Source organism: Lampetra planeri, chromosome 66 (assembly GCF_965212315.1).
Source record: "Lampetra planeri chromosome 66, kcLamPlan1.2.h2, whole genome shotgun sequence".
In the NCBI taxonomy this organism is placed as follows: domain Eukaryota; kingdom Metazoa; phylum Chordata; class Hyperoartia; order Petromyzontiformes; family Petromyzontidae; genus Lampetra; species Lampetra planeri.
Genome location: NC_136172.1, coordinates 2,135,377 through 2,159,176, shown reverse-complemented (window position 1 = coordinate 2,159,176; position 23,800 = coordinate 2,135,377). Strand labels below are relative to the sequence as shown.

The 23,800-nt window shown below is 53.7% G+C and overlaps 1 protein-coding gene across 1 annotated transcript in view; it reads left to right on the top strand.

Moving 5' to 3' along the window:
- LOC144737226 (uncharacterized) overlaps positions 1 to 23,800 on the top strand; it is a 140,356-nt gene that overhangs the window by 91,127 nt on the left and 25,429 nt on the right. The window lies entirely within an intron of this gene.

Below are 23,800 nucleotides of genomic sequence, written 5' to 3'. Positions count from 1 at the left end.
GGTGCACTTGGATTGACTGCTGTGCCAGGCTAGGTGCAGGAGGAGGTCACGGGACAGACCCAGCAGGTGCCATGAGTTGACTGCTGTGCCAGGCTGGGTGCAGGAGGAGGTCACGGGACAGACCCAGCAGGTGCTATGGGTTGCCTGCTGTGCCAGGCTAGGTGCAGGAGGAGGCCACGGGACAGACCCAGCAGGTGCCATGAGTTGACTGCTGTGCCAGGCTGGGTGCAGGAGGAGGTCACGGGACAGACCCAGCAGGTGCTATGGGTTGCCTGCTGTGCCAGGCTAGGTGCAGGAGGAGGCCACGGGACAGACCCAGCAGGTGCCATGAGTTGACTGACTGAGACAAACTGCTGATGCACCACCACCTATGGAAACTCGCTGCGCTTTATCCGCCCGGCGCTCCGCTCGTTGTTGTGAGTGTCGCTCCTCTGCCCTCCGCTGTTTCCGGAGGGCGACTGCCTCCAGCTGCCCAGCAGCCTCAAAGTGCACCTAGCCTGGCACTGTCCGGTAAGCATACTTCACGAGCCTCCTCCATACACACATACACACAAAGATCCCCCGTGTAGCCTTCGCAGACTGTTGGGACAAGTGCTGTTAGCGAGCACTTACGAAGGCCGGGCACGGGTGGCCAGCACCACGCCCGACCGCCTTTGTCTTCTCAGTGGCGATGTTTACGCACTGCACCAAATACCAATACATGGCTGAGTCGACCTAGGGGAGGCCCACAACCAGATTAGATAATGGTCACCGGTGGTGGCCGTGAGCAGGAATCGAACCCGGAGTGAACGTCTTCATGGCGCAGCGTAGCGCTACCCACGACACTACTCTACCACCATCACCACCACCATCACTCTACCACCATCACCACCACCATCACCATCACTCTACCACCATCACCACCACTCTACCACCATCACCACCATCACCACCACCATCACTCTACCACCATCACCACCATCACCATCACTCTACCACCATCACCACCACCATCACTCTACCACCATCACCACCATCACCATCACTCTACCACCATCACCACCACTCTACCACCATCACCACCATCACCACCACCATCACTCTACCACCATCACCACCATCACCATCACTCTACCACCATCACCACCACCATCACTCTACCACCATCATCACCACCACCATCACCATCACTCTACCACCATCACCACCATCACCACCATCACCACCACCATCACTCTACCACCATCACCACCATCACCATCACTCTACCACCATCACCACCATCACCACGACACTACCGCTCCCCACGCCATCACTCTACCACCATCACCACCATCACCACTACCATCAACATCACTACCATCACCACCACCATCACTACCATCAACATCACCACCATCACCACCACTATCACCACCATCAATATGATCATCATCACCATCACCACCATCACCACTAGCATAAACATCACCACCATCACTACCACCACTATCAATATAATCATCACCACCATCACCACCATCAGAATCACCACTACCATCGCCACCACCATCACCACCACTATCACCACCATCACCACTACCATCAACATCACCACCATCACCACCACTATCACCACCATCAACATGATCATCACCACCATCACCACCATCACCACTACCATCAACATCACCACCATCACCACCAATATCACCACCATCAATATGATCATCACCACCATCAGAATCACCACTACCATCAACATCACTACCATCACCACCATCACCACCACTATCACCACCATCAACATGATCATCACCACCATCACCATCCGAATTAACATCGAGAGAGTGGGGGATGGAGGGGCGGGGGACGTGGCCCCCCGAGCCCCCCCCCCAGCCCCTCCCCGCCACCCTCCCCCCCTCCCCCCGGGGCCCGCGTGGTTGGGTGATGACGTCTCCAGCTGGGGGAGATGCGGGGCCTCAATTCGGGGCGAGGGGGGTAGAAGCGAGGGGGTAGAAGGGAGGGGGTAGAGGGGAGGGGGTAGAGGGAGCGAGCGGATAGGGAGCGAGGGGGTAGAGAGCGAGGGGGTAGAGGTGAGGGGGTAGAGGCGAGGGGGTCGAGGCGAGGGTGTAGAAGCGAGGGGTGGAGTGGGGAGCGAGGGGGTCGAGGCGAGGGGGTCGAGGCGAGGGGGTCGAGGCGAGGGGGTAGAGAGCGAGGGGGTAGAAGCGAGGGGGTAGAAGGGAGGGGGTAGAGGGGAGGGGGTAGAGGGAGCGAGCGGATAGGGAGCGAGGGGGTAGAGAGCGAGGGGGTAGAGGTGAGGGGGTAGAGGCGAGGGGGTCGAGGCGAGGGGGTAGAAGCGAGGGGTGGAGTGGGGAGCGAGGGGGTCGAGGCGAGGGGGTCGAGGCGAGGGGGTCGAGGCGAGGGGGTAGAGAGCGAGGGGGTAGAAGCGAGGGGGTAGAAGGGAGGGGGTAGAGGGGAGGGGGTAGAGGGAGCGAGCGGATAGGGAGCGAGGGGGTAGAGAGCGAGGGGGTAGAGGTGAGGGGGTAGAGGCGAGGGGGTCGAGGCGAGGGGGTAGAAGCGAGGGGTGGAGTGGGGAGCGAGGGGGTCGAGGCGAGGGGGTCGAGGCGAGGGGGTAGAAGCGAGGGGTGGAGTGGGGAGCGAGGGGGTCGAGGCGAGGGGGTCGAGGCGAGGGGGTCGAGGCGAGGGGGTCGAGGCGAGGGGGTCGAGGCGAGGGGGTCGAGGCGAGGGGGAAGGGCGGGGAGCGAGCAATGACTAAGCTCCCCTGAGTCGTCCACTCAGGATGAGTCGCCCACACAGGCTGAGTCGACCTAGGGGAGGACCAGGACGAGTGCTAACCGCTGCGCCACCGCTCTCCCCCCACACTCACCCAGTGGTGGTGATGATGGTGATGTGATGATGGTGGTGATGGTGGTTATAGTGGTGATGGTGATGTGATGGTGGTGGTGATGTGATGGTGGTGATGATGATGGTGGTGATGATGATGGTGGTGATGATGATGGTGGTGATGATGGTGGTGGTGATGGTGGTAATGATGATGGTGGTGGTGAGGATAGTGATGGTGATGATGATGGTGGTGATGAAGATGATGGTGGTGATGATGATGGTGGTGATGTGATGATGGTGATGATGATGGTAGTGATGATGATGGTGGTGATGATAATGATGGTGATGATGGTGGTGATTATGATGATGGTGGTGATGATGATGGTGGTAATGTGATGATGATGATGGTGGTGATGATGGTGATGATGATGATGGTAGTGATGATGATGGTGGTGATGATGATGATGGTGATGATGATGGTGGTGATTATGATGATGGTGGTGATGATGATGGTGGTGATGTGATGATGATGGTGGTGGTGATGATGATGGTGGTGATGTGATGATGGTGGTGGTGATGATGGTTATAGTGGTGATGATGGTGGTGGTGATGATGACGATACTGGTGATGATGATGGTGGTGTGGGTGGATATAGTGGTGATGTGGTTATGATGGTGATGATGATGGTGGTGATGATGGGGTTGATGTGATGATGGTGATGATGACGATGGTAGTGATGATGATGGTGGTGATGATGATGGTGGTGATGATGATGGTGGTGATGTGATGATGGTGGTGATGATGATGGTGGTGATGATGGTGATGATGACGATGTTAGTGATGATGATGGTGGTGATGATGATGGTGGTGATGATGATGGTGGTGATATGATGATTATGGTGGTGATGATGATGGTGGTGATGATGGTGATGATGGTAGTGATGGCAGGGAGCGGGAGTTCCATCCCCGCTCACGGAGCAACCCCAGTGGGGAATATTTGAACCGGTCCTGGGCCTCCCCTAGGTAGGCTCAGCCTCAAAATGAGAACCTGGTGTGGTGTGTAAACATCACCACTGGGGAGACAAAGGCGGCTGGGCGTGGTGTTAGCCACCCACCCCCTCGTGTGCCGTGCCGGCCTTTATAGGTGCTCGCTCACAGCACTTGCCCCAACAGTCTGTTTCAGGCTATACGGGGGACCTTTGTCTTTGTGTGTTTGTGTCTGGGCATCTTTCCAATCCTGTCCTGTGGTCCGGGCGGTTGTGATGTCATCATATCGGGCAGTTTTCACACAAACCCCACCCTCCCTCAACAGATCGCTTGGTAGATCATCTCTGCCCGGCGTTTGGCCGAGTCTCGGGAAGTCTCTCTGAACTTGTCTCAACCGATGGCGAATTCGCCAGCCCACTCACAGGGAGCAGCTGCATCCTTCCAATATCCGAGGCGAGGCAGCCCCAGCAAGGGGGCGTGTCCAGCAAGGGGCGTGTCTACAATCTTTCCCCACGATGCAATCTTCCCCCAACTAAAACCATCTTTTTTATTTTACCAGGTAAAGCCCACTGAGAGCTCAATGTGCGAATTTATAACAGGCAAATACTCAAAACGGATGTTTGTTTTAAATTTGGAGGAATAAACCAGAGGAAAAATCCACGGGACCACGGGTAGAACATATAAACTCCAAATATACAGCAGCAGGCGTCGGGGTTGGGATCGAACCCACTCCTCCTTGCAGCCACCACACAACTCTGCAAAACCTCCGGGCGAATTCTGCCGTAAGCCTCATTCTCCAAAGCGGGATGTTGTAGATGGTGGGAGTGGGCCTGCTGCTTTCCCTCAACCAGCCCGAGCACCTCCTCTGTCAGCCAGGATCTCTGGTGAGGTCTGGAATGTGCCCAAATGCAGCCATTGCAGCTGCATGAGCCACAGTCCTGCACATCAGCTTGCAATTTTTGTCAGCTAGCCGAGACCAGGCCACTGGGGGTTTGAATGCGACCCCTAGGTGGATACCCACCACCGCAGTGGAAGAATGGCAGGCGCATCTTACAGATGGGGGCAGATCAGCTCCACGGTAGGTCCTGGTGTCAAAAACATGGGCCCGCAATCGCTGCTCTGTCACTATGTAGTCCAGCAGATGTTCTTGCTTAGACCCGGCGTGTATCCATGGTGTTGCGTGGATGTGTAATGTAGTAACTCGGCGGGAGACGACTTCATGGGTAGCACACTCTTTATTTCACCAACTTCGTTTCACAGGTGACTAACACCCACTGTAGTATCTCGGGTGACTAACACCCACTTGGTTACTCGGGTGACTAACACCCACTTGGTTACTCGGGTGACTAACACCCACTTAGTTACTCGGGTGACTAACACCCACTTAGCTACTCGGGTGACTAACACCCACTGAGCTACTCGGGTGACCAACACCCACTTAGCTACTCGGGTGACTAACACCCACTGAGCTACTCGGGTGACCAACACCCACTTAGCTACTCGGGTGACTAACACCCACTGAGCTACTCGAACACGGGCTCTTACGCCCCGTAGCCTCTCGGAACACACCCAGCCGGGGTGTTCCTCTCGACCCTGGGTCCCACAGTCCCGACCCACATGGGCGTCGGACCACAGGTCCCACAGTCTCGCCTCCGAGCCACACAGGGCCCCAGTCCCAACAAGGACAGCGGGACTAGGGGTCTCAGGGCACTACCTCTTCCCTCCGTCTTCGATCTTCAACTGGTTAACAACAACCCCGAGTGCTCTCGCGCGTCACCCTTTATACACTCCCTGCGGACGTCGCTGAGAGCACTCATCCCATTTGACCAATCACCGGGCGCTGGCTACGTTCCTGTTTTCCCACAGTGTCAGCGCGCCTCACCACTCACGCCGCGCCGCCCCGTGATCTCTCACTCCCGGCGCGCGCGTCCACACCACGCCCCCAACGCGTGCCCAACCCCGCACCCCGTGCCGCCCCGTGATCCATCACTGTCGGCGCACGTCAACACCACCACTACATCACCCCCTACCACATAGCTCGCAGCCGACCCGGCTGCTATAAAAATATACAACACCCCCTCCCATGTGTGCCCCGTAACACAACAACAACATAACAACATAACACAACACGAACACCGCCATCCGCAAAAACCAGCAATGCCACCACAACAACAGAACAATATTTACAATCCGGCGAGTGACAACAATAAATGTGTATGCAAAGAAATATATATATATTTTTTTCTTTCTTCTGACTCGTGCAGCGTCCCATTCTTCCCGAGCGTCCCTTGAACGGGACATTACCCCGGCAGAGGGGGAACACGGCGGTGAGCCCGGGTTTAAAAATTGTATTAAAAAAAAATTTTTCTTGTCATGAAAAGTGTTGTGTCCTAGTCCGAGTCCGCCTTGCCGTTCCGTCGTACGGCACCAGACGCGGTTGACCGTCCGGTGGTGCCGGCAGTTCAGGAAGGCACGGGCCAGGCATCGGGGATCCGCGCGTGCCGCGGGGTTCCGGTTCCCGACGGTCAACTGCCGTCAGGCCCGAGACACCTGGGGGTGGGTCAGGTGGAGACACGTGAGGATCAGCCTGCGACACATCCCTCCCCGAGTCGACGGTCACATCACACGCTCGGTCGTTACAGCACAAAACGGGGTCACGCGGTGCCGCGTAGAGTTTCAGTCGGGAGGGGTGCACGTACCAACGGCGTTTTTCCCATTTAATCTGTATACTCTGGGGTCGTGCAACCCGCACAATTTCCACCGGTCCCCTCCATGGTCTCAACAATTTGGGGGACGTAGCCAACGGTGCATGTGGACAATGCAGCCAGGCCTTATCGCCTGGTTTCCAATCGTGCGTATGCACCCTCCGTCCATGCAATCTCTCGTTCGCGATCTGCCGAGACTGCGAATTCAATCTCGCAGCCTCTCGCGCTTCAGCCAATTTGGCGATATTAAACTTGATGTGGTCTGCCAATTTAGATTTTGCACGTGGCTGGGAAATCCCCAGTTGGACGTCCATGGCCGGATCGGCCTCCCGCCCATACATAAGAAAAAATGGGGAAAACCCCGTCGCCGCATGAGGGGCCATTCGATAGGCCGCGAGCACCCCCGGTACCTGTAAGTCCCAATCAACCTGATCGTCGCAGACCTGTTGGCACAGCATAGACGTAATCGTCCTGTTCAGACGTTAAACGATTCCGTCAGTCTGCGGGTGGTACGGGGAGGTACGCACTTTCTTTGTACCCAACAGGTCGCACACCTCGCGCAACAAAACGCTCGAAAAATTCTTCCCTTGGTCCGTCAGCAAGCGTTCAGGGGCGCCCTTGTCCAAAACATAACCTTGGACAAAGGCGTCCGCCACTGCCGCAGCCGACTGGTTGGCGAGTGGCCATGCCATGGGCCAGCGGGTGAAATACTCTACGCCAACCAGTAGGAACTTATTTCCCCTAGGTGTAGTAGGAAAGGGCCCCAAGATGTCTAACGCAACCAATTCGTTTGTGCGCGAAACCTGAATGGATTGCAGCGGTGGGTTAGCCGCTACTGGTGGCGGCTTCCTTTGAGCGCACCTCACACATCCCTTAAGAATGTTCGCCACGTCGTTGCCCATCCCCGGCCAATAATAGTCTCGCTGGATTAGGGCGAGCGTTTTGTGAAACCCCAAATGCATGAGTCGCTCATGAGCAGCCAGAACGAGCCTACCCCGCATAGCAAATGGCACAACGAGCGCGTGACGCCGGGACATGTTGTCCCACTTCATCAAGAGGCCCTGTCTGCACACCCAGGAACCGACCCGCGTTTCCACCCCCTCGGGAGCGTCAACCTTCCGACGTAGCGTGAGTAGGGAGATGTCGGCCATTTGGAGACGGCCCCACTCGATGAGAGGCAACGCTAACAGCGAGTCCCTCCCCGTGGGAGCGTCGACCCCCGTAGTATCAGTGGCGGCAAGCACAACTTCCGCGGGGACGGCGACAGGGGGTTTACACCGCGCCGATCCCAGCAGACATGCACATTCCGTGCGCGGCGGCAACCGCGACAAGGCATCCGCGTTCGAGTGGCGCAATCCCTTGCGGTAAATCGTCGTGAATTGGTAGTCCTGAAGGACCTCCAACCAACGGGACAATTGGCCGGATGGCTGCGCCACCGGCATAGCGTACTGGAGAGCCGCATGGTCCGTACAAACCGTAAAATGACGGCCGTAAAGATACAGCCTGAATTGCTGTATAAAAAACACAATCGCCAGCAATTCACGACGTGTCACACAGTAGCGTTGTTCCGCAGGGGACAGAACCCTGCTACCGTAGGCGACCACCCGTTCAACCCCCCCGACCACCTGTGAGAGCACTCCCCCGATACCCGTGTTACTGGCATCCGTGTCGAGTAAAAACGGTTGCGTGAAATCGGGGTAACACAAGGGGGGAGCCTGCACCAAGGTGTCACGAAGGGAGCAGAACGCAGCCTCCTCTTCCGGCCCCCAGTGAAACCGCACACCTTTAGTCGTCAAAGCGTGCAGGGGCCTGGCTATGGTGGCAAACTGCTTGACAAAACGCCGGTAATAGGAGGCGAATCCTATGAAGCTGCGGACTTCAGTGACCGAGGTTGGCGTTGGCCATGAGCTGACGCATTGCGTCTTAGCAGGGTCTGTCGAGATCCCTGAACGACTAACGATATGGCCCAAGTACCTGACCGATTCCCGAAGCAGAAAACATTTAGCCGGTTTAAATTTAAGCTTAGCGGAACGCATCCTGAGGAACACCGCTCTCAGTCGCTGGAGGTGCTCCTCAAAAGTCCGGCTGAAAACGATGATATCATCGAGGTAAATCAAACAGGTGTCCCATTGGAGGCCTGACAAAACCAATTCCATGAGCCTCTGGAACGTGGCGGGAGCGGAATGTAAGCCCATGGGCAATCGGTTGAATTCAAATAGGCCTCCCGGTGTCCGGAAAGCGGTTTTTGGTTTCGACTCGTCATCGAGGGGCAATTGCCAAAATCCCGAAAGCAGATCGAGCGTCGAAAAAAACTGTGCTCCCGCCAAGGCATCCAGCGACTCATCCATCCTGGGGAGCGGATACGCATCGGCCATAGAGATTTTGTTTAGGCGGCGGAAATCGACACAGAACCGCAAGGACCCGTCCTGTTTTTTAACTAGGACGATAGGAGCACCCCACGGACTGGAAGAGGGCGAAATGATGTCGGCCGCCAACATGTCATTAACCGCCGACTGCACATGCTCCTTCTCGGCTGGGCTGAGCCGGAAGGGATTCTGTCGAATAGGAGCCGCGTCCCCCGTAGCTATGTGGTGGCGCAACAGGTCTGTGCAGCCAATATCGTACTTGTGACTGCTAAACACGTCAGCAAACTCGAGTAGCAAGCCCCTCAATGCTCCCAACTGCACACTGGACAGGTTACTAGACCCGGCACACAACGAGTCCACCCACTCTGTCCCCTCCTTACTTTGAGGATGCGTCTCGGCACTCAATCCCGCGTGAGCAACGAGCTGTTCCTCGACGGGTAGCGGCGCGGCGTGAGCCAGCACCGTTCCCTGTGTAATTACGGCCGGCCGCGACCCCGTATTCAGGACCATAACGAACGGCTCACTGTCCCCCCTCACCATGGTCTGAGCTACCGCCAAGTCGAGGCCCCCTTTTGCTCTGTTAGACGGCCCCAACAAAACTCCCTGTGCCCCCGCATCCACCCCGAGGGGTTTTCTCAACCGAAGGGGTACCAACATTTGCGATCCCGGGGGCACCCGTACAGTCTGAGTTGCCAGCGCCTGCACCGTCGCACAAACCGTGCGTATTTTAGTAGGGCTCGTCAAAAACGCAACCCGCCGTCCCGATGGAAGCTCAATGCAGGCTTGATCTATGAGAATTTTGATGGGCATTTTGGACAGAAAGTCCGTACCTAGCAAACAAGGAACGGCCAGCGATGATGATACAAAAATAGGACCCGCCAATTTGATATCGCCAATACAAATAGTCGCCCGAATCTGGCCGATGATTCCCAAGGATCCCCCGTTCGCCGCGTAAAATGGTACGTCCACCGGCAGAAGGGGTCGACATTGGACGGGAAGAATGTTATAAATAAGGTCCGAAATGATAGTGGCCGACGCACCCGTGTCCACAAGCACCCGGACCTCAACCCCGTCAATAAACCCTGTTACCACGGACGACCCGGCCGACGCAGCCACCATCCTGTGGGCCAATTCGGACCATTCGACTGCTTCCGGGCCGTGTACGAACCCCCCTCGCCGAACCGAACCCCCGGTACCTTTATGCGGTCCCCGCACCGCCAAGCGGCGACCCAAACGTGCCGTGTATGGGGACCGAGCGCGTGAGGTGCCGCGACTTGCCGGGTTTAGTTGTGATGACTTGTGGCCCCGGTCGTCGTCCGGACGTGGTCCCGTGGCGTGCTGACGCGGAGCCCGGCACCCGGCTGCGACGTGACCCCGAAGGCCGCAGTTGTAGCAGACGACGAGGGACGTCGTAGGTTTCGGTTGCTCCAGCTTGCGGGATGAACGTGTAGGCGAACGACCTCCCGTTCTCCACTCCCCCGGTCTCGATACAGTGAAGGCCTCCTCCCGAGCTGCAGCAGGCTGAGGCTCGGCGACCGTGGCAGCCACTGCCCCGTTCCCCGCCGATGCGCAGATGACCGTTGGCTTGCGCTTGAGGACCTCGTATGCGTGAATACTCGTGGCAATCCCCAGGGAGCAGATGTCCATTTCGTCCGCCACATTGATGGGGACTCCCAAGCCGTGAGCCAATGCCAACAGCTGCTCCGTCACCATGGCGTCCTTCCCCTCCTTGTCCATGCGGGGAAAAGCTGCGTCCGCCAGGGCGAGCAGCGCCGTGCGATAGGCGAGCGTTGTTTCTCCAACCACCTTTCGCCGATCGTAGAACTGGTGGCGACAGGTCGAGGGCGGCCCGAACACTTTAGCCATTAGGTGTAGCGCGGCCTGGAGCGTTGAGCGGGACGACCTAGGGGCCGATGTGAAGGCCGCAAGCGCGTCGTCGTCGAGCATCGCCGGCAGCGCGCGCAGGGCAGTGGTGTCGGACCACCCCGACATTTCTTGATGTGCGAGGAACCTTCATTGGAAGGCTCCCCAGTCGCCCCCGTCTGCCTTGAACGCCGACAGCGCGGGCAATCGTTGCTGGAGGACCCGGTCGTCGTCGTTGTCGAAACGATTTTCCCGCGCGCCGCTGTGGTTGTAGAAAATGTTGGCTCCGTCTGCAGGCGCATAATGGAGGGCTCCGGCGCGCGCCGATGACGCGGGCCGCTCCGAGTGGAGCTCTCCGCCCACGTGGTGTCCGCGCTTCCCGCCAATTAATGGCGGACCCTCAAAAACGGCGCCAACTTCAAAACTTTTGGCGCGAAGCGCCTTCTGGCGGGATCCCTCCAGCCGCGCCGCCTCCTCCAACCCCGCAGCCGTCCCTCCGCCCGCTAGACCGGAGATCTCCGCCAAAACAGCAGCAGCGGCGAGCAGCAACTCCGCCAGGCGGGAGTGTGCGTCCTGCAGGCTGGTGTCGGAGGCGAGCGGAGCGTCGGCCATCGCCGCGAAGTGCTGCATCGGCGGCAACTCCTCGTCCTCTCCTCCCGAGGTTGGTGTCTCCGGTACGCCGTCGTCTTCCCGATCTCGCTCGTGGGTACGGGTAGTCTTCCTAGTATCCATTCTTCTTGAAGACAGGTTTACTTCTGACGCCAGTTGTAATGTAGTAACTCGGCGGGAGACAACTTCACGGGTAGCACACTCTTTATTTCACCAACTTCGTTTCACAGGTGACTAACACCCACTGTAGTATCTCGGGTGACTAACACCCACTTGGTTACTCGGGTGACTAACACCCACTTGGTTACTCGGGTGACTAACACCCACTTAGTTACTCGGGTGACTAACACCCACTTAGCTACTCGGGTGACTAACACCCACTGAGCTACTCGGGTGACCAACACCCACTTAGCTACTCGGGTGACTAACACCCACTGAGCTACTCGGGTGACCAACACCCACTTAGCTACTCGGGTGACTAACACCCACTGAGCTACTCGAACACGGGCTCTTACGCCCCGTAGCCTCTCGGAACACACCCAGCCGGGGTGTTCCTCTCGACCCTGAGTCCCACAGTCCCGAGTCACATGGGCGTCGGACCACGGGTCCCACAGTCTCGCCTCCGAGCCACACAGGGCCCCGGTCCCAACAAGGACAGCGGGACTAGGGGTCTCAGGGCACTACCTCTTCCCTCCGTCTTCGATCTTCAACTGGTTAACAACAACCCCGAGTGCTCTCGCGCGTCACCCTTTATACACTCCCTGCGGACGTCGCTGAGAGCACTCATCCCATTTGACCAATCACCGGGCGCTGGCTACGATCCTGTTTTCCCACAGTGTCAGCGCGCCTCACCACTCACGCCGCGCCACCCCGTGATCTCTCACTCCCGGCGCGCGCGTCCACACCACGCCCCCAACGCGTGCCCAACCCCGCACCCCGTGCCGCCGCGTGATCCATCACTGTCGGCGCACGTCAACACCACCACTACAGATGCGCCAATGCTGGAATAATGTGTTGGTGATTACAAGCATGCAGCTTTGGTAATTACAAACAGAGCATATGGCGCCTGTGCAGGACTGCCCCGGCCTGAAACAATATGTGGGACTCTGCAAGCCTCTCCTCGGCACACTGCTTAACAAGGGGGCGATGTTGAATAACCCTTGCCAGGACTTTTCCCGGCCTCGCACGTAGGAGGGAGATGCCCCGGCAGTTGTTACAATCAGTGCCACCCCCTTCTTAAAAAAATGGGGACCACCAGGGTATCATTCCACCGTGGTTGTTGTGGTTGCCGGTCGCTAATACCGTGGTGGCGGTGAGCAGTGCCATTGGGGCGAAAGCCGATGCCAATCGGCGGTTTCCCTCACGGGCGCTCACAGCCGCCACAGTGACCAACAGGGGCTCTGGACGTGTGCCAGGGGCTGGTGACCCCCTCCACCATCAACTCAATCGCCAACAAGTCTGAAAGAAAAGAACAAGCTTCTGCCAGAGGCCCTAGGGGCGACAGGCGTCTAAGACATTTCCCAGCCAACCCCATTTGGCAGAGGCAGGAAACTGACCTCCCCTCCTCCCCAGCCTCCCCTCCTCTCTGTGTCTCGGGGTTCCTGCGGAATCAGCAGCAACGCTTGAGTAGCGGTCGCAGCAGAAGATGGGCGGCGTTCTCTGTTGAGTGAGAAGTCGTGACGAATGCCGTCAACGCGGGGCGACCGGACGTCGATCGTCGATCTCTCGGTCCCCAGAAGCAACAACAACAACACGAACCATGCCAAACAATAACGCGCAAGATATAATGATGAGCTGGGAAAATTAATTAATTAATTAATCACGCAGAGTCAGCGAGGGACCGTTGCGCCAAACGCGTGACCTCTTTCGGCAGCATTCAAATGAACTGCTGTTACTGCCGTGTCTTGAATGATTTGTTTGACCCACGGATAATGGAGGGGGTGGTACCGTGGGGGTGGTACCATGGGGGTGGTACCATGGGGGTGGTACCATGGAGATGGTACCATGGGGGTGGTACCAGTTCTTTGAGTGGTTGCAGTCCTCACTTTGAACGTCGACCGCCAACTGAAGTTGCGCAATTTGCTGCTGGAGTTTGCGCATCACGACGGGGGTGTAACACCACAGGGCCGTCTCCTCTCGAACTGAGCTCTTGATCGCCAGCAGACCGCTTGCAGATGCAACGGTGAGATTTCTCACGAAGATGAACCATCGTATTGCCAAGCAGCCGTCTTTGGACATCGTCTGTAGAAGGACTGGCAGCTGATCCAATTCAGCTTGAAGCGATTTCCAGGCCTCCGCACCGCACAACAACAAAACTGATGAAACACAGTCCTGGTAGAACTCTCAATTTAATGTCCAGACTTAAATGTTTCTGGGACCAAATGCGGTTCAGACCGTTCATTATTCCTGAAGCCACGCCGATCCGCACATGACATCAGGGTCTAAATCGTCAATCAGTGGTCTGTGCAGATTCCAGGCAGATTAAATTCCTCCACTGCTTCGATAGCGTCGCTGTTGTATGCGCAGGGAGCTTCTGGAGGGTCCGAAGGCCCAGTTCTGCCATGGAAACATTTCGTCACAATTTTCTTGCATCGTTGTGGAAACGACTGCTGTGTGAATGTTTCAGGCTTCTCAACAAACGAAGCTGCATCATCATCAGCGTAGCCGAGGTCAGCGAAGTGGTTGCTGGCCAATCCTGACTCCGAGGTCGTGGGTCTCGTTTTCAGAGATGCCGTTGATCGCCCGACAGCACCGGTGCGAGGACGCATCCTTGGCGTTCTCCAGATGTGGCCTCGAATCATGGCGAATGTCGGACCCGACATGAACTCTTGTGCTCGTGCCGGCATGCAGATCTTTCACAAGAGACCAGCAGGATGTCAGGGACCCCAATCCCTCCGAAGGCAGAGACCAGAAAGCCGATCGATCCACAGAGTCAAAAGCCCCCTTCAAATCAATCTTAAGCGACATGCAATGGGCAATCGAAATCACGGTGCAGTTCTGCAAGTAGGCGGAGTGCAAGCACAGCATCCATTGTAGATCGACCAGCTGTGAATCCTGATTGCTGTGGGCGGTGGTGTTTTTCAACAGTTCTGGAGAAACCCCATTTAGCCCAGCTGCTTTGCTGTTTTTAAGTTTCATGATGGCAATACTGAATTTGCTCTGATGTATGATAAAGGGTCTGTGTTGGTTTGACAGTCGGTGTCAGCATTGTTTGCAGTTGCAGTGTCTAAAAATTCGGGACATATGTAGCGTCAATGATTCAGACAGAGTTTATAGGAGGCACTTTCTTTATTAACAACTGTCACGGTCTCGTTCGCACACCCTCCACAGGAGCTCAGCCTAGCCTGTACATAACACGAGCCGTCTAACACTGACGGCGTTGACTTAGATAGCCAACTACTCTCCTTCGTAGCAGAGACGTTTAGCGTCAATGGCGGCGAGATGACAGCAACGATGAGACAAGTCCATTCTCAGAACCAGCAGCCTCGAGCTCCCGCTCTGGGCTCCTTTTATGCTCCCAGCGTGGCCTGGCTCCTCCCTGACCGCGCCTCCCTTCTCGAACTTGCGAGCAGGTTCCAGGGGCCTCCAGCTGGGGTCCTCCATGACCCTTACCCTCGTTCCTCCCCTCTGCCAACACACCGTGCTCACCCTCACCGGCATGTGCACCATCTGTCCACCACAGTTGCCGCCGCTGTCCACCAGCCGGCGCTATTATATACAACACTTGCATCTGCTGGTTTCAAGTTTCAAGTTTCATTTATTTGGTATCGCCCTGTGAGCCATGCGGCGGATGGTGGATGTTCTGTGGTGTTGCGTAATGCTCAGTCCATCTTATGAGGACTTCCTCCAATGATGAGCAAGGATAGCCATCTGATTTGGTGTCACGAGCCATGGCGGTGTCCGAGACGTTTGATGACGGAAAAAGCTGTCCTCAAGTCGTTGTGTGACAGTCCCTAACTCAACTTCATCAGCCACGGAGTTCGGCTACACTTCTTGGTCAGCTTTTGCTTGAGCTCTGAAAATGTCCTGAAACCTGCGATGTTCCTTGGTGTTCATCAGTCTGCCGTGCAGCTGCCTTCTGTTTCATAACCTGGAAGGTCTAATCAGATAGCCAGGGGTTACGAAAAGGCTTTCAGAGGCCTACTGTAGCCTCAGCAGCCAGTGTAATGGAGTCTCGTACCTGGGGCTAAACACATTCGACATCAATGTCTTCTGGTGAGATGGTGAATGCTGTCAAGTGAGACTCAACTGCCCTGGAGAGAATCTACTAGCCAGGAAATTGGCTGTCCCCGAGTCTTTGGACATCGCACCGCTTAATGGCTGAAGAATTCATTGGTATTGGGAAGCCGAGAGCAACTCGTGCGACAACCAGGCAGTGGTCAGTGTTAGCCGGTGCCTCTGCTCCACTGAAACCCAGTATGACTTAAAGGTGGTCCTGTCCTTGGAAAGGATATGATATATTGATTTAGTTGTGTGGCCATTGTTTTGAGATCCAAGTTGGTCAGTGGATATTTAGTCTCACGATACCTCGGATTATCAGGACAGAAGTCTGGCAGTGTTGTCGTTGGGAATCAAAATGCCCTATGACAGATTTGAAGCCGTTGCGGTGAGTGCCTGTAAATATCCACAGATCATGATTGTGTCATTGCCTTGGGATAGAAAGTAGCGAGCCACTGAATCATCATAGAAGTAGTCTTTTTCATCAGGGCTTAACTTTTAAGTTGGTTTATATACAACGACCAACAGATGTTCACGCCAATGTTGCATCCTGGCCAGTAAGATTCGTGGTAAAACGGGGATGTCTACTATACATGCGATTTGTTGAGAGGCATGCTGATGATGAGTGACAACATTTCGGAATCCAGGATGTTTGCGCAGTCAATGTTGGCTTCATCACATAGCCGTGAGCCTGGCCTCAGTAATACTGGCGACTACGATATTATATTCAGCCCAGTTGGTTTACGATGAAATCTCGGTATCCTGTCCCATTCGTGGTGAGCATATTCCAGACAACAATCGACAGGAATGGGCTTGACTGTCTTTGGTGTCCTTGCTGGCAACTCCATTGTGCGCATAACCTTCCCCAAGTGGGAATTTTAAGCTATGCAGGTCATCCAAGCGTTTGCCTGCACGTTGTTGTATTTTTCATATTGCACGTCAGGATGTGCATGCATAATGCAAGTGCATCGTGCATTCGTTCGTGTATGTTGATTAACTGTGAATAACCCAACCAATAATAGATACCCGTTGTCATTTATATGCATACTCGCCTTTTGTCCGTCCAAGGACGGGTGTATTGCAGTAAATCTGAAACTTGCAAGCGAAAAGCAGACCAGCGACGTGATATATTCATTGCATCAATTCGTGTGCAATTTGTAAGGCCGCCGTGACACAGACCTATTTCATTTATAGGTTATAATCCCTTTTTCATCATGACGTCCTTTTTATTTCGCTGTCTCAACAGCGTGACGGAGATCGCGTGACGTGAGGGTTCTGCCTTTGTAGTGAGGGTTGTAAGTTGACCCTGAGGAGGGGGAGGAGGACGTCACCTGTTTATGATTATTCATGAGGGGGGCTCGTAAATGTAAAGTGACGTCACCTGCTCATGATTATTAATGAGGGGCTGGTCCATGTGGAGTGACGTCATGCGTGTTGCACACTGACATTCTTGGGTAGATATCGTAGTAAACATTACCCCCCCCCTCTCTGGTCCTCGCACCTGATTGGCTCACAAGTGACGACATCACATTTGTCCCTCCTCTATTTCAGACAGAAACAGGAAGATTTTTCCACAACTCTGGCTGTCACCTGATGATGCTGGTCGTAGTTGCTGGCGAAACATCGTTCTCGAATTGTAAATGTTGTGGGTTTACTCTCCGATACACCTATGTGCTGAACTAGTAATGAATTGGCATGTTTTATTCACGTGACAAAGCTGTGGACTGAGTGCGTTGAAGGCCCAGGACTTCACGCACTCCAGTCAGCGTGCCTGGGCCCTGCTACGACATTTGGGTGCTGCTAACCCAATGGAGAACACCAGTCCGCAAGAGTCCTGCCCAACTTTATAGCCTCCAAAAGAGTTGAGAACACAAAACGACCGCTCCACAAACACATTGAGAGATCCATTGCCAATTAGACCAAACAATGGCCTCAATATCTCTTCTCAATGCGTCCACCGCCATCAGCACAGAGGGAGTGAGGGAGGGTGTGGCTGAAATGAAGAAAAGCAAGGCTGCCGGCAAAGGTGGTATCCCTCTAGAAGGGATGCCAATGGCTGGCAAACCTGGACACAAAACCCATGAAAACTGGATGCAACATAATGGCGGGAGGCGACGGTCATTGCAATACTCAAACCGGGCAAGCCAACCGATGACCCGGGAAGCTACAGGCCGATATCGCTCCTGTGCACGACCTTTAAACTCCTGGAACGCAACATCCTCTGGAGAATCGGCCCCCTCGTCAAGTCGGTGATCCCTGAAGAACCAGTGCAGTGATTCCGGCCTCAACGCAGCAGCTGCTGTGACCAAGTTTTGGCTCATTGCACATCGAGGCTGGATTCTTGAAGAAATCCCATACCGGCACAGCCTTTATGGACTTGTCATCAGCCTATGGCAGTCTGGGTTAAGGGCTTGATGTTGAATCTTGCAAGAACCATTCCTGACCTCGACACAATACGCCTCTCACGTGTCACGATGCTGAGCAACAGGCGACTGCGTGTCGATATGGGCAACAAAGTCAGTTAACCCCAGTTCCTCAACCATGGATTGCCGCAAGGTTAATGCCAATGCTCTTCAATGTCTGCACCAGTAACATGCCACCAACCGGCTGATGCAAATTTTGCTATGCGGATGACCTTCACTGGCAACGCAAGCAGCCACTTCCAATGACAACGAATCTACTCTGAACCCAGATCTAAACACTATGGGTGAATACAGTCAGCCCGCGACTTACAAAGTCCCACTTACGAACACCCGTACTTACGAACCAGCTTCCATGAAATATAAAAAAAATTACTGACTTAAAACGCGAACTCGCAATTGCAAACTGAACCGTTGAACTGCTTTGTTCAGCTGAGCAATCCTCCGCGAGATGGTAATGAGTCTGTCTCGCGCTGGGAGTGAGTGCGTGTGTGTGTTAAAGTGTGAGTGTGTGGGGAGGCTGCGTTGGCTGGGCCATGTAGCCCGCATGCCAAGTCACCGCATGCCTAAACAGCTTTTGTTCGGCCGGATCGAGGGGGCTTAACGGGCAAAGCACGGGCGAGAGAAAGAGAACAACAACGGAGGGCGGAGGAGCGACGCTCACAGCAAGTTGGCACAGTAGGGGGCACAGGTGGTGCATCAGCCAGTCATCTCAGTCAGTCGACCCGTGGCACCTGGGTCTGCCCTGTGACCTCCTGCCAGCGGGCGTTCGACACTTCACGTGGCCTCAAGGTGCACATAGCCTGGCACAAGCGTCGTGGTGACGTCACCGCCACTTAGTGGGGAATGGCGGTTGTTGTGTGGGGAGGGGAAGCGTAGTGGTTAGCGCTGCGCTGCGCTATGAAAGCGGCGACCCGATTCTTGCTCACGGCCAACGCGAGTACCAGGTGTGGTGTGTAAACATCGCCACTGGGGAGACAAAGGCGGCCGGATGTGGTGTTGGCCACCTGCCCCCTCGTGTGCCGTACCGGCCTTCATAGGTGCTCGCTAACAGCACTTGGCCTTTGTGTGCGCGTGTGTCTGTGGAGTGGGGGGGGGGCTGGTGTAGTGCAATCGTCGTCGTAGCTAAGCGCCATGATTGGTGGGCAGCCCCAACGCTCGCTCGGGGTTTGTTGCAAAGGCGAGGCGAGGTGAGCCTGGGCACGACGCCCGATTGAGGGCGAGTGGCACCAACTGGCTGGGCCATCGAACAAAGATACTGGTCACTGCGGCCGTCTGGAATGTTTTTCGCTCACAAAGCCACAGGCAGCTATGATGCAAAATCATCACCTCGATCGCAAACAAATTTCTTCAGAGCTGCTTGTTGTGTTCAGTTTGTTGTCATTCCCCCGCATCTCCAATTAGCATGGTTAGCTACGTACTGTGTGAAAGAAGTTCACCGTACATACAGAGACCCACAAACATCCAGGCCCATAGAAACACCAATAGAGACCCACAGATCAGCACGATTGGCTACGTACAGTACGAAAGAAGTTCAATGTACACACACAGCTTATGACCGAGCAAACCGCGACGACGTGAAAACAGCGACGATGGCCTGAGTCCCTCTCCACAGCCCCGAACATCCCTTCTTGCCCTGCTTTTATCCTCGTGGATTCTCCGGGGGAATTTCCCCGGCTGTCTCTTTTGGACACTCTGGGGAATTTCGCAACCAAGACCCTCCAGACTTGCTGGCGCCTTCTCTTTGCATCCAGCCTCGCTGACACCCTGTCTTCACCTCGAGACTTACTGACACAGTCTTTACATAAGTATTGAGATATGCTATCAATATATTCATATAAATAGAATACTAGTTCTGAAATATGGACCACAAACGTTGGAATAGTGGTGCTTCCAAAAGGAAAGCCAAAAAAGATAAGGAGGCAAGAGAGGCAGTTTTGCTTCAAAGTGTTCCACTCATCGCCAACTTCTTTAAAAACCCTCTGATAGTAATGATGATGACAGCAGCACTATTGTCAGCTGTGAAGAAGGGACTAGCACTAGTTCAGTTTCCAGTAATGTTATCACTCCCCCAAAGGCACCCTTTGAAGGCGAACCTTTAACAGCTAATGGTATACAAGAACCATCATTTCCTACTCAGGAACAGTTGTGCAGTTCACAAGAATAAAATCAGCAACCAAGCCATTCCTGATGCTGTGAGGTCACTGACCCTGCATCATGGCAAAGCACTTCCAGTGGCATTGTTAAGTTGGTGCTTATTGAAAAAGGAGCAGTCCCCTTCCAGAACCGCAGTGAAATAGACGCAGCTTTATCCCGACATGGCGGAAAGACGAGAAGTTTCAACAATGAACTTCTGAACTGTATATTGCCGAATTGGCAGAATGTTTCTAGACAGTGTACTCATGATGAACGGTTTGGGTCAACCCATAACGGTAATTTCCTTGGAATCCTATAATTGCTATCATAGTTTGACCCATTCTTAGCTGAACATATTAAATAGTTTGGTGGAAAAGTAAGAGGCACAGTGTCCTATTTATCATCGACAATATGTGAATAACTCATTGAGCTAATGGGTCAGAAAACTCGCCAAACAATAGCAGATGATTCCACCCCAGACCTGTCACATGTGGACCAACTGACGTTCATATTCCGGTTTGTTAACAGCAGCGGGAATGTGGTGGAGCAATTCCTGGGCTTTGAGCCAATCGAGAGCCACACTGGTAAAAGTTTAGCAGACTGTGACTTTGATGGTGGAGGGCCTTGAGTTGGACCTCTCAAACTGTAGAGGTCATTTTCTTGGTTCTTTCGGTAAAGTCACGTAGAAGGGAAGTAATAAAATGATAAAAATAAAACATAATAAAATAATTATCACGACGTTTCGGCCACAACGCAAGCAGCCGTTCTCAGGTGAAGAACATGTCTGTCGATAAGACAGAGTCTGAATGACACGTCCTAGGCTTGGAGCGTCTATTTAAGCTGGGAGGGAGGAGGAAGAGCGCATTGACAAAAGGATTTGCATATGAAGAGGAATTTAGCATATTTATGCGAAATACAGGAATGCGACTAGTGCTACTTGTGAAATGCGTAGGAGGTGGGCGGGGGGTTTTCAAAGTCATATTATGCCCATTGATTATGCAGGATTAGCAGCATCAAAGGGAGACCCAGTGCAGAAATATTTCAACTTCCACCTCCGGGAAAACACTCCAGGCGAGGTCGTGGACATTGAGTCCGAGTGGACAATGTTCAGGACCTCGATTGTTTATGCAGCTGTGAAAAGCTGTGGCCTGAAGGCAGTTGGTGCCTGTCATGGCGGCAACCCTAGGACCCGCTAGTGGACACCAGTGGTGAGGGAAGCTGTCACGCTGAAGGAGGCTTTCGTAGCTTTGCTCGGAAAAAGGTCTCCCATCTTGATTGAGAAGTACCAGCTTGCCAAGAGGGTGGCAGCAATAGCAGTCGCTGAAGCAAAAGCCCGGGCATTGGATGAGTTTGGAGAGGGACTACCGGGCAGCATCAAAGATGTTCTGGCAAACCATTCCACACCTTAGGAGGGGTCGACGAGACGTGATTGGGTGAGGTCGTTAATCTGGGAGACCCTCACAGTCAAGCCACTGCTCCTTCGGATCGAGAGGAGCCAGTTGAGGTGGTTCAGGCACCTGGTAAGGATGCCCCCCGGTTGACTCCCCCTGGAACTCTATCGGGCAGCATGTCCCACTGGGCGAAGACCCCAGGGCCGGCCCAGGCCAGGCTGGCGGAATTATGTCGCTCGGCTGGCCTGAGAACACCTGGGAATTCCCCAGGAAGGGCTGGAGTCTGTCGCCAGGGAAAGGGAGGTCTGGACCATCCTACTAAACATGCTGCCACTGCGACCCTCACCAGGACAAGCGGACTCAGAAACGAATGAATGGATGATGTATAACTGCTTTTAGAATATTAATTTGGGCTTAAGGGAAAATCCATGAGTTGTTAATTGATGTCAAAATCTCAGGTGCACGATTAATCCACAAATCGGATTAACCGCACACGGATAATGGAGAGTCTGTTGTATTGCAATTTACGGACCCAAAAACGGCAGAATGTACATACATAAGGTACAGTGAGGGAAAAAATTATTTGATCCCCTGCTGATTTTGTACGTTTGCCCACTGACAAAGAAATGATCAGTCTATAATTTTAATGGTAGGTTTATTTGAACAGTGAGAGACAGAATAACAACAACAAAATCCAGAAAAACGCATGTCAACATTTTTATAAATTGATTTGCATTTTAATGAGGGAAATAAGTATTTGACCCCCTCTCAATCAGAAAGATTTCTGGCTCCCAGGTGTTTTTATACAGGTAACGAGCTGAGATTAGGAGCACACTCTTAAAGGGAGTGCTCCTAATCTCAACTTGTTACCTGTATAAAAGACACCTGTTCACAGAAGCAATCAATCAATCAATCAGATTCCAAACTCTCCACCATGGCCAAGACCAAAGAGCTCTCCAAGGATGTCAGGGACAAGATTGTAGACCTACACAAGGCTGGAATGGGCTACAAGACCATCGCCAAGCAGCTTGGTGAGAAGGTGACAACAATTGGTGCGATTATTCGCAAATGGAAGAAACACAAAAGAACTGTCAATCTCCCTCGGCCTGGGGCGCCATGCAAGATCTCACCTCGTGGAGTTGCAATGATCATGAGAACGGTGAGGAATCAGCCCAGAACTACACGGGAGGATCTTGTCAGTGATCTCAAGGCAGCTGGGACCATAGTCACCAAGTAAACAGTTGGTAACACACTACGCCGTGAAGGACTGAAATCCTGCAGCGCCCGTAAGGTCCCCCTGCTCAAGAAAGCACATATACATGCCCGTCTGAAGTTTGCAAATGAACATCTGAATGATTCAGAGGACAACTGAGTGAAAGTGTTGTGGTCAGATGAGATCAAAATGGAGCTCTTTGGCATTAACTCCACTCCGCGTGTTTGGAGGAGGAGGAATGCTGCCTATGACCCCAAGAACACCATCCCCACCGTCAAACATGGAGGTGGAAACATTATGCTTTGGGGGTATTTTTCTGCTAAGGGGACAGGACAACTTCACCGCATCAAAGGTACGATGGACGGGGCCATGTACCGTCAAATCTTGGGTGAGAACCTCCTTCCCTCAGCCAGGGCATTGAAAATGGGTCGTGGATGAGTATTCCAGCATGACAATGACCCAAAACACAAGGCCAAGGCAACAAAGGAGTGGCTCAAGAAGAAGCAAATTAAGGTCCTGGAGTGGCCTAGCCAGTCTCCAGACCTTAATCCCATAGAAAACCTGTGGAGGGAGCTGAAGGTTCGAGTTGCCAAACGTCAGCCTCGAAACCTTAATGACTTGGAGAAGATCTGCAAAGAGGAGTGGGACAAAATCCCTCCTGAGATGTGTGCAAACCTGGTGGCCAACTACAAGAAACGGCTGACCTCTGTGATTGCCAACAAGGGGTTTGCCACCAAGTACTAAGTCATGTTTTGCAGAGGGGTCAAATACTTATTTCCCTCATTAAAATGCAAATCAATTTATAACATTTTTGACATGCGTTTTTCTGGATTTTGTTGTTGTTATTCTGTCTCTCACTGTTCAAATAAACCTGCCATTAAAATTATAGACTGATCATTTCTTTGTCAGTGGGCAAACGTACAAAATCAGCAGGGGATCAAAAACTTTTTTCACTCACTGTACATACATAATGTATAGACATAATGTACATACATGATGTACATACATAACGTACATTACATATGTTGATTAACCGTGAAAACCCCATGCAACAATATATTCCAATTGTAATCTATATGAACACATT